The sequence below is a fragment of the Lepisosteus platostomus genome, chromosome 1 (assembly GCF_059453375.1).
Source record: "Lepisosteus platostomus isolate fLepPlt1 chromosome 1, fLepPlt1.hap1, whole genome shotgun sequence".
In the NCBI taxonomy this organism is placed as follows: domain Eukaryota; kingdom Metazoa; phylum Chordata; class Actinopteri; order Semionotiformes; family Lepisosteidae; genus Lepisosteus; species Lepisosteus platostomus.
Genome location: NC_142611.1, coordinates 74,823,701 through 74,833,933, shown reverse-complemented (window position 1 = coordinate 74,833,933; position 10,233 = coordinate 74,823,701). Strand labels below are relative to the sequence as shown.

Here is a 10,233-nt window from a genome sequence, read left to right as displayed (position 1 = left end):
CCCTTGAGGACTTTCTTTTCTGCAAGCCACTACCAACAAGAACTACAGGAGGGCACGTTTCAGCTTCTGAATGAATTTTTCGAAGAGAATGGCATTGACTGGAAAAAATGCATTGGAGCTTGTGCAGACGGTGCTACAGCGATGACAGGCAGACACAGTGGTGTAGTTGCACGAATTAGAGAGGTATCTCTCTGACAAGCACTGAAACAGCAATACACGTACAGTATCAATGGAAAGTTTTATACTACTGTTTGTGCTACAGTACCTGAATATAATTATATTGTTATTAATTTCTTTAGATACGCAATTCCATATTATATTCCCTATTAATCAAATTCTAAAAGTATGCTTTTGTTTACTCCGATAACAAGCGTATTCACAGAAAAGGTTAAAATGATCAATTTTCACAAAGTATATAAACGTACAGTAATATGGTCAGAAGGAGTACGCAAAAACATTTCCAAAATTACCACATGTAAGACTTTGATACTAAAAATATTTAGGGAGAAATGGAATACTGGTGTGTATTTTTCTTTAAACTACCAATACCAGCAATATACAGTTTACATAATATGTTTATGTTCCTAGATTAATATCGTTTATGACCTTCAGATGCGTTATGCTCCTCTTTTTTTATGCTCAGCTACTAAAAATTCCCTTTAGTTGTAAAATTACATATGAATATCCAATACTAAGAGGATTAAAATGTGCACAGTAAAGAGATTAAATGGAAAGTGCTCAGTGCTATTTTTATTATATGTGTGTGTGCATGCGTGCTCATGTTGGTCTCATGTTTTCTGTGTTTCCTATGAGAAGATGACTTGTAGGTGGTACTTGGATGCTTTGATTTGATCAGGGGTGGAACATGGACCAAAATGTTTGAGAACTACTCCAAATGTCTTAAAAATTGTAACTTCAAATAATTATTTTTTAAAAGCAAATATTAATCCAAGTACAATATTTCACTGTAAAGGGATTTTCAATTAAAAATTAGAGATTTTTAAACTGTACAGCATGAAATATTTTCAACATTTTCAATTTCACTGCATTTTTTATTTACAATGAATTATGTAATTAAATCTGTTGTGTTTAAGATATATTCTATGTGAGTATTGTGAGTAATGTGAGTACACATGATAGCACACTAAAATCATAAGGTATACTCTTACATCTCAAAAGTTTAACTCAGATCTGTGTTTTCGGGTCAGCACTGAGATCCAGAATAGCTGCATACATAAAACTGAGAAGATGTGGAATAAGAAGGTATTTATTTGCATTGAGATTTGATTTTTTTTCTTATGTGATACCATTAATTGCAATATAATGGATATATGTGGGTTTATTACAAAAATCTATTAATTACTCAAATATTAAGTTGGCAGAGGAGCCAAATGAGAATATTGATCATTTGCAATTTTTTACCCCCTTCACAAGAGTTTACCACATAACATGTTACAAACTTATACATCAGTTGGCATGTTTGTACAGCAACCGTAGACCATGTGGGCATGGAAAACAAGAATTTGCAGTGGTAGAAAGGTTACCTCTGAGTTTGTGGTAAATTCATTATAATAAATCAAAAACAGTTTCTGCACTATCAAGGGCTAGGATCCTGTTGTCATGCTCATCTGAGTGAAGTAAAAGGTTTGTCCTTTTTTATTACAAGTTTTGATGTGCCAGGCTAGTAGGATGTGGTACGATTGGCTTCAGAACTTAGTGTGAAAATCCAGAAATACTAACACTATTTAAAATGGAAAGATTAATAGTCTGTACCATAGGAAAATAAAATTAAAGCTCTAAGACACTGAATTTTAATACAAAGATCAAAGTCCCCATTTCTTAAGCTAATTTTTTGCTTGAAGTAAAAATGAAATTTAAGACATTTAGTTTAAAACTAAACTTCTTTGATTAACCTCTTAGGATTTATAGTTTAGATCTGATTTGACATTGAATGCAATGAATGTCCCAAGGCTTTTGATTAGGCATTGTAATGCCCTGTTGTGTGTCTTTCTAAATAAGTCTACATTCACAACATACATACATATAACAACAAAATGTATTTGTTATTATAAAAACTAAGTTTTTTAACAAATTGAATCTTAACAGGTTTCCTTAACTGCATGTTAAACTAGGCGCTTCTGGTTAAGTGATAACCTTTTATTGATTAAATCTTTCAGAAGAGATAACTCATTTGAAACCAATGCATAGTGTAAAGTAGAAGATGTGGAAGATTTACATTTTATTCACAACAAACAAAACATTTTTAAACATTCAATCAAGCACATTAATTGTTGGTTTTCAGCCTTGTGGGATTTGTCTGCACTGTTAAATTTTACATCAGATGTTATTGACCTTTTCAGTTGTCAAGAGGCAGAAATGACTGACAAATGGTGTAGTTATAACACATTGTCAAAGGCTTTCATGGGTTTCAATGGTACTGTATATGTGATTGCAGCTGCCTATAAAGCTAGAGAGTGTCTGAAAGAGAAAACCTACAACTATGGTTTTAAGAAAGCCAAAACTCTGACATTAAGATGTTTCTAGTGAACACATCACTTAAAAAAGTAATCTTGTTTTCCTGATTGTCCTGGGAACAGCCATGAAAGAAGCTGTTAGACACAATCAAATTTCTTAATTACCTTCAATCTGACAGCAGTTAATTATACTATCACAGTGAACTGGTTTTACATCACACTTCAGAAACATTTTCAAGGATCTGAGCTTACAGACACTTTTGATTTAAGAATTCATTCAAACTAGGAGAAACCCAAGAGAGCATGATGAAATTAACCTTCTTAAACTTATTGCAATGAACTTTGCTTCTTACAAGATTATGATATTTATGGTTATATACATACAGTAGAGTGTAACCCAACTTTAGTATTAGGGTTGCATTTTGTACATTTACAGACAGATTTTCAAAATTAGGCCTAAAAATGATATCAAAACTCTGATTTGGGTCACTGAATTGTTAATTTTCTAATTATTCGTACAGAATGCATTATGTATCTATCTTTATAATATGCTAAAGCAACCACTTAGATTGCACATCCAAAACCATTGCCATGGCAAAATGACTTTGCTCTGCTGCGGTACACTGCACAAACAATCTTCAATGGTTGAAGAAAGGTTGCACTTGTGGTGCATTAGATGTTAGTGAAAACATTAACTTCATTTAATCTGTTGTCCTACTTCTTTAAATCCACTTAATATGGAATATTAATATGGAATCATGTAACTAAAGGGAAATTTTGGTAGCTGAAAATAAAAATAGGTTTTTGAACATCATTAACAATATTAATGTATGAATATGTATATTTATTTAGCTGGTAGTGGTAGTGTTTTCCACTTTCTTCATAAACTTTAACTAGGTCACTTGTGGTTATTTGGAAAAGTATGACATGCTCATTTTAACTATATTTCATTGTCATTATTGTAATGGAAAATGAAACACTTGTAGTTTCATTGAAACTGTTGTAGATAGTGGTAAAGTAACTTTTGTGGTTTTTAAATTTAAGTTTTCCAAACTAGTGACACTTTGCCCCAATGATAAAAATATAATAAATAATATGTATGACTAAACTGACATTTTTATTATATATACATATTTAAAGAATATTAATCATAAATGAATAACATGAATTAACACGAATAAGTTAGAAAAACATAAATACTATCAATGGTGGGGAGAAAAAAGAGTTCTACGGATTTACATACGTCTTAATGTAAGAGAGCATTCAGGAAGAGCATGGGAATTTAAATATACCCTTAAACTGAGTTCCAATTGAGGTTTTTTACATGTATATTGGCTTTTAAATAATAATTATTAAAGCCACTAAGCATATTTATTGTATAATTCTAATATAGAAAAACAAAATGTTATACAAAGACAATAAACTACAAACATTTAAGATTAGTGACCTTATGAAATGTCTTCCATTTGTGGACAACAAGGTTGGGATCCCCTACAGAACTGTGAGGGGTGCGGCAGATAAAAAGTGAAAAAAGAGGGGTTTAATATCAAGAGAAATCCAGTGAGAAAGGACATGCTGTAGTAAATATATATAGCATATATATAGAGAGTTATACTTTACCTGACCATCATGTTCTTAAAAATATTCTTAAAATATTTTTTGCAGATTTTGCACATTTTAAACTTGAAGTAGCATCAACTACTAATTGTAAAAAAATAAAATTAAAATTAAAACAGCAAGATCTGCTGGTAAATTAATTATTACTTCAGCAAAGTAATCTTAACGTGAGTAAGGGAAGTTATTGAGTTAAAGCAGTGGTTCTCAAACTCCACTAGGTGGTACCCCATATGACCCTGAAACTTTGTTGTGTGCACTGAAAAATTGGGACGGATTTTCATATTTTCTATTTTAATAAAATTAGTTTGTGTCAAATATGCAGCCTACGTACTACAATACAGCGCACGCTAACACTTGAGTGGACAAAAGAGCTACTATGTAATTCTACACCACTGTATAGGAATGCGTACTACGAACATAAGTGACCAATCGTATTTTAAAAAAGTTATCTCCAGCAAATAGGGAGGTAGGAGAATGTGCTCGATTTTGGAACAATGCCAATGTTGTAAGCACAGGAAAGCATAGAAAAGTGTGCTACAGACGCTGGCAATCTTGTGAGCACAGGAAAGTGTGATAGATAACAGAAAAATATTTAAGAACTGTTCTAGGTTAATTTGAGAAAAATACACCAAGCGTCTCTGTGTTTCGCTCCCATGCGCATGAAATAAAAACTTCTTTTAACTTCTGAGACGGACTAGTGAATCGGAAACGGGGAAAAATGCAAGCTTGCGGATTGCTTAACCAGGTAAGCCCCACACTATTGGTGAAGAGCTTTGTTTACCATTGGCAAAAGAGCTGACATGTATTATGTGTGAAGAAAAGGCTGCTAAACAGCTCGACCTGCTGCCCCCTCCGAAAGACACAGTCACTCATAGAATTATTGATATGGCGGAATAAATCAAAAGTACGCTGATAGAGCGCGTTAAGATGAGCAGGTGATTTTCACTGCAATTAGATGAGTCTGTAGATGTCGTTGATTTGGCCAATTTCCTCGTTTACGTTAGATACGAGGTTGAGGGTATGTCCCATGAAGACTTTCTGTTCTGTAAGCCACTACCAACAGGAACTACAGGAGAGCACATATTTCAGCTTCTAAATGAATGTATCAAAGTAATTGGCATTGACAGGATAAAATGCGTTGGAGTGTATTCAGACAGTGCTAGAGCGATGACAAGCCGACACAGCGATTTAGTTGCACAAATTAGAGAGGTTGCTCCAGAAAATGAAGTGGACACATTGCAAAATCCACGGGAAGGTCTTTGCCGTCAAGAAAATACCTGACGATTTAAAATCTGTTAGACTCTGTTGTGAATTGTATCAAGGCTCAACCAATGAATTCACATCTGCTTTGCTCGACTAAACAGGCTCACCCCTCTCACTGAAATGGTTCTTTTTATTGTTTATTTTTAATTGTTGTTGTTCCTGTTTTTTTTGCTGTAAATCGCTTTGAGTAGCCACCTTTAAAGGTGCTATATCAAATAAAGTTTATTATTGTAATGTTTATTATATGTGTATGTTAGTGTGTGGGAACATGTTGGTCATTGAGTTTTTCTGGGGTTTCTATGAGAAGATTTCACACCTCCTGATTGGCCTTTCTTTCCAATTTCAGGGCCCCAAATGCTACATTTTCACTATGGGCATCACATCTCTTTACACCGTCATTCCTCATAATGACAGCCTTACAGCCCTCAAGCACATGCTGGACAAACACACAGTGCGTGATCCACCCACCCACATCCTGGTACGCCTTGCAGAATTGGTTCTCACACTGAATGTATTCTCATTCAATAACCTTTTTTACCAACAGGTTAGTGGAGTTGCCATGGGCACCAGAATGGGACCCAGCTATGCCAATATTTTTGTTGGCTGGGTAGAAGAACGCTTCTTTGCTTCCTACACTAGCTATGTCCCTGACCTCTACAAGTGATACATTGATGACTGCGTCGGTGCCACCACATGCTCTAACAACCAGCTTGAGCACTTTCTGCAACACTGACTCTCTACTTCGGTCTATTACATACCCACGGAATCACAAAGCTATCTCCTGTATAGCTCATTTCACCCCAAACACACTAAAAACTCTCTCCCTTTTTCACAGTTCCTTCAGCTACGACGATTATGCAGCGACGACATCGATTTCCAGAACCAAGCCCTCAATATGTACTCCTTTTTCATCAATAGAGGATACCCTAGCAGTGTTATTGACAGGGCCCTTGCCCAACCCAAAAACACCCCTTGGACCATCAACTCAATCGGGAACTCCCGCCATAACAACCACGTTCCTTTGGAGTTTCCCTACCACCCCAACACACTTCCTATCCCCAGGACTATAAACGAAAACTTTTCCATCCTACAGGATGATCCCTCCATTGAGGCCCTCTTTTCTGTCCGCCCCATCATCCCATATTGCCGACCACCTAATCTGCATAACCTTGTTCATAGCTCCCTTGACCACCCTCAGCAACCATCCACACCAGGCAATTTCCCTTGCAACAGAGCTTGCTGTATCACCTGCAAGTACACATCTAACACTGCACTCATTCAAGGCCCCTCAGGACAAGTCCGGATCACCCAGATGGCATCTTGTACCGCCAGCAACCTTATTTACTGTATCTCTTGCAGTAAATGCCCAGCCATCTACATTAGAGAAACAGGAAGGAGACTCAGAGACCACTTCAGAGAACATGTTAGGGCTGTGAAGATTAAAGATCTCTCCAAGCCCATTGTTTCTCATTTCATCTCTCACGGCCATGACCACTCTAATCTCTCCGTCTATGTTCTCAAAGACGGTTTTCCGAACTAAAGACTACAGAAACCAAAATTATCCTGCAGCTAGAATCACACCTTCCCCCTTCTTTTAACAACAGACTACTTTTCTTTCTTTAAATTCTCTCTATTCATTGTAGGTTTCATTTCACACCTCGCTTCACCTATCCTGATTTCACACCTCCTGATTGGCCTTTCTTTCTGTCCCCTGCTCCCACCCCTCGCTCCTCCTCTCTCCTAGCTTCAGTTCTCCCGCTACATTACCTTTGCTTACTGCCCTGTCTTTCTCACACCTGAAGAAGGCTCCACTGCCGAAACTTTGTGTTTTCTTTCTTCTCTTTTCAGTATGGAATATACCTTTTACTTGTTCCTTTGCAGCCTACACATGCTGACACAGCTACCCACCTGAACTATTATACAGAATGCCTTTTCATTTTTTGTATTTTAAAACAAATAAACACATAAAAAACGTAATTGTGATTTTTGTTTAAGGGCATCTTTAAATTCCAATATTCTCAAAATAATTCCAATATTATTATTAAAAATAATTGACAAATTGTAATTTGTGTAATAAAGGGCTTTTCAACCTCATTTTCACCCATCACTGAAGTAAGTATAATAGGATATTTCAGGTGGGTAGCTGCGTCAGCATGCGTAGGCCGCAAAGGAACAAGTAATAGGTTTATTCCATGCTGAAAAAAAGAAGAAAGAGAGCACAACGTTTCGGCCGTGGAGCCTTCTTCAGGTGTCATTGTATAAATAAGATATTTACTGACCAAGTAATCAGGTTCTCTGATTAAGTTCTTATTTGAAGAACAAGTACCCCTTCAGCATAATGGCAATTCTGGTCCAGAGAGAAAAGTGGCACCGACTGATCCACCAGCACCAATTTCAACAACAGTTCCTTTTCTTTGAGGTCTCCTATCCCACTATTTCAAGGCCCAACCCTATATATCTTCTGATATATGATAAGATCAGGCTTCAAGGTGGCCAAAGAAGCTAACTGGGGGGAAGAAACAAAAAGGTTGGTTTTAAATTGTAAAATATTTTTTTTATCTAATAGGACAATATATCAGTGTTACCACCATAAAATTCAGTTTGATCTAAGTTAAATTGTAAAACACAATTAACTACTTAAGTTAGTTAAAATGTTATAATGCTTTCTTGCTTCATAAATCATGACCTGTTCAATGTGTAGAAACATCATATGCATAACTTAAAAAAAGGAAAACCAGACCCTTTAATTTTTTCATGTGTACTTCCTATTATCCCTACTTCCTTAATAGGAAGTGAGTAGGTTGAGTGAGCAGAATTTCAATTCTGAAAATTATGATTTCCTGTACATGTTCTCTGCTGTTTCGATATTAGAGAGCAGAGGTACATTTGTTTTAAGAAGTCAAGAAAAATGGTTGCGTGTACCAATACAGCCTAAGGGAAATCTGCAATGTAGTCATAGGCATGCAAAGTATGATTGACATTTAAAATGTCTGCAAAATCAATAATTCAGATTGCTAGCTGTAATCTCATTATTGTAGTGTTGATTGTGCCATCATCTACTGTAAATGTATAATGATGGATATAAGGCTTGAAATATTTGGTCTCTCTGTAGATATTTTAGATCTGATTGTGCTTTAGATTACCATAAAAAACATTATCCAATTTGCATATGTGATGCTTAACAGGGGGTGGGATAATCAAGAACCTGTCATTTTGTTAGATGTATGCTCAGAGAATACAAAAAATGAAGCTCATGTATTTTTTCCATTATTAAATTGTTTAATAAATTAATGCAGGCAGAAAGCAATTTTACTATGCTCCATTTAGTTCTGTACGGTCTATTAGAATATTGCTCTCAGCTTTTTGACACTTGAAAGTTACAAAATTTTCCATATAAACCATTTCTTATTTTGATATTTTAATGTTTCCCATTTCCATAATAACAAATGGCAAAATGTTACATTAGTGAAAGGCTATTAGCATTGTGTATTTCTAAGAAATGTTGTAAAACGAAAGCTGTATTTTTTCACAAAAGTGATCTTTTACCAAATTAATTTCAATCACCGTAATTTATCTATGTCCAGAATAATATAAATATTATTATATATTATGTTTTATTCTCTTTCAGGCAATACATTCTGTTGTGGTCCTTGTTTATGTATTATTATTATTATTATGTAAGCCATTTTTTCACAGTCACCTCTCCCAATATCCCAATTAAAAATAAGATTCATTATGCATACAGTACAACACATATTACACTGTGTAAATGAGTGTGATCTATACAGTATATAAAGCTTATGGTTACAATGTAAATTTTACAATATATCTGTTTATTGAATATAGACCCATAGAATGTAAGAGAGCTGTGACAGACACTTTTCTCTGTGAGACTGCTCACAGACAGAAGGGGTATAAAGGATTTGGAAGATGTAGTGAAGATTTTTTTTCCTGGAGACCATGCAATACCTAATCTTAAAAGAGTGGTGAAGGACAATTTGCATGTTCTAGAGATCCAAGAGTATACAATGGCACAAGAGAATGTGCTCAGTCATTTATCACTCGTTTTTGGACCCATTTATGGATTTAAATAAGAAATGTCATTCATTTGACCGTGAGTTGTTGTGGATATCTGAGATCTAATGCCTGCTTGCAGGGCTGACAGGTGCACACTAGGTCACTGGATTTGTTTTTAAAAGTCTGTTTCCCAACACTGCACATGAATTGGTAAACGTATGACATACAGTGTGAATCTTAGAGCACAACTAATTATAAAGCAATACACAGAATTAAACTGAATATTATATGCATAGAATAAAATCTGCTGTGAATAAGCAGATGGTAAATAATCAAACCACATTATTTTTCCATCATTGTAAAATGCCAACTTTCTGTCTTCTACTACAAATTATCATTGAAGCTGCTGGCAACAGATATGCTCACGGTTCCACCACAAAGCAAAAAAATGAAATATTGAAAATGTAATCAACTGAGGAGGAGCCATTTATATATAAAAGGTTTACAAAGGCAGCTTTGATTAAACTGTAATCATTTTCTGAATTATGACTGTAACATAGAATCTGAGTAATGGAAATATTCGTATTGAAACCAGATCTTTAATAAATGTATCAATTCTGCCAAGGAAAAACTTTTTCAAGACCTTTAATAATTTCAAAGACTTTCATCATCAATATCATTAAAGCAGAGTCCGCTATATATTTTATGTAGTCTTTAAAATAATAAGACATATAGTTTCTTAGTTATGACATAGTATGTAATATCAATATTAAAGAGATCAGTTCCTGCTAAATAAGCTGCGTGCAGAGATCAAAGTCATGAAAACTAGGAATATTTATATAATAAGAGGAGGCTATTTTAC

General features: G+C 34.9%; 1 pseudogene; it reads left to right on the top strand.

Moving 5' to 3' along the window:
* Nucleotides 1-5,724: 5,724 nt before the first annotated feature.
* LOC148678722 (uncharacterized) lies at nt 5,725-6,977 on the top strand (annotated as a pseudogene).
* Nucleotides 6,978-10,233: the final 3,256 nt, after the last annotated feature.